We start from the raw sequence: 1,952 nt of genomic DNA on the forward strand, positions 1-1,952 counted from the left end.
AAGCATCTTCTCAGACCATAATGGCATATTATCGTAGATAATAAAAGCCTAATATGCTAAGTGTCTGGTCAACTGGTTGGCTGTTCAACCAATCAGCATGTAATATGCTAATGATATACTAAGGCCGCTCAACTGCTCGCTATGACGTGCACTGACCACCAGGGGGCAGTTGACTGGTCGACCAGTAGCTATGAAGTTCACTGACCAACAGGGGGCAGACTGTTGACAGGTCAACCAGTTGCTATGATGTGCACTGACTATCATGGGGTAGGCACTCAGACTGGTAGGTTAGCTTGCTGCTGGGGTCCAGGTAATAGGTGGGGTTCCTCGGCCTGGCCTGTGCCCTCTCACAATCTGGGACCCCTCAGGAGATGGTGGAGAGCTGGTTTTGGCCAGATCACGCAGGCCAGGCCAGGGGACCCCACTGGGGCACGAATTCGTGCACCGGGCATCTACTTAGAAAAAAACTACAATAAAAACAATCCAAAAAATTCAAACACTGGGAAGCTGAATGGCATGCTATTAAACAATGATTGGGCTACCAAAGAGATCAAAGAAGAAATGAAAAACATCCGGAAAACTAATGACAATAAAAACAAAACAATCCAAAATCTATGGGACACAATGAAAGCATTCCTGAGAGGGAAGTTTATAGCTCTACAGGCCTACCTCAAAAAAACAAGAAAAAATGGTAGTAAATCAACTAACTCTACAACTTATAAAATTAGAAAGAGAGCAACAAGAAAAGCCCAGAGTGAGCAGAAGGAAGTAGATAATAAAGATCAGAGCAGAAATAAATAACACAGAGACTGAAAAAAAAACATACAAAAGATCAATGAAAACAAGAGTTGGTTCTTCTAAAGGATAAACAAGATTGATGAAGCTCTAGCCAGGCAGCCCAAGAAGCAAAGAGAGGACCCAAATAAACAAAATCAGAAATGAAAGAGGCGAAATAACAACAGACCCCACAGAAATACAAAAGATTGTAAAAAAAAAAAATACTGTGAACAACTAGACAACATGGAGGAAATGGACATATTTCTAGAAGAATAGAACCTTCCAAAACTCAACCAGGAAGAATGAAAAAATCTCATTAGGCCAATAACTATGGAAGAAATTGAAGTAGTCATCAAAAAGTTTCCAGCAAACAAAAGCCTGTGGCCAGACAGCTTCACAGGGGAGTTTTACCATACATCAAAGGAAGAACTAAAACTTATCGACCTCAGACTATTCAAAAAAATTCAAGTGGAAGGAACACTTCCAAGTTCATTCTATGAAGCCAGCATCACCCTAATACAAATACCAGATAAAGATAACACAATGAAGGAGAATTACAGGCCAATATCCCTCGTGAATATAGATGCCAAAATCCTCAACAAAATTCTAGCAAATCAGATCCAGAAGTACATCAGAAAGATCATACACTATGACCATGTAGGATTTATCCTAGGGATGCAAGGATGGTACAATGTCCACAAGTCAATAAACATGATACATCACATTAACAAATTGAAAGACAAAAATCACATAGTCATATCAATTGATGCAGAAAAAGCATTTGACAAAATCCAACACCCATTTTTGATAAAAACTCTCAGCAAGTTGTGAATAGAAGGATCATAGCTCAACATAATAAAAGCCATATATGACAAACCCACAGGCAACATCATACTCAATGGGCAAAAACTAAAACCATTTCCCCTAAGAACAGGAACAAGACAGAGATGCCCACTCTAACCACTCCTGTTCAACATAGTACTGGAAATACTAGCCATTGCAATCAGACAAGAAGATGAAATAAAACGCATCCAAATTGGAAAAGAAGAATTAAAACTGTCCTTATTCGCACATGACATGATACTGTACATGGAAAACCCTAAAGACTCCATCAAAAAACTATTAGACTTAATAAATGAATTCGGCAATGTAGCAGGATACAAAATTAATGCCAA

This window comes from Myotis brandtii, unplaced genomic scaffold, assembly GCF_000412655.1.
Source record: "Myotis brandtii unplaced genomic scaffold, ASM41265v1 scaffold1119, whole genome shotgun sequence".
Classification (NCBI taxonomy): Eukaryota; Metazoa; Chordata; class Mammalia; order Chiroptera; family Vespertilionidae; genus Myotis; species Myotis brandtii.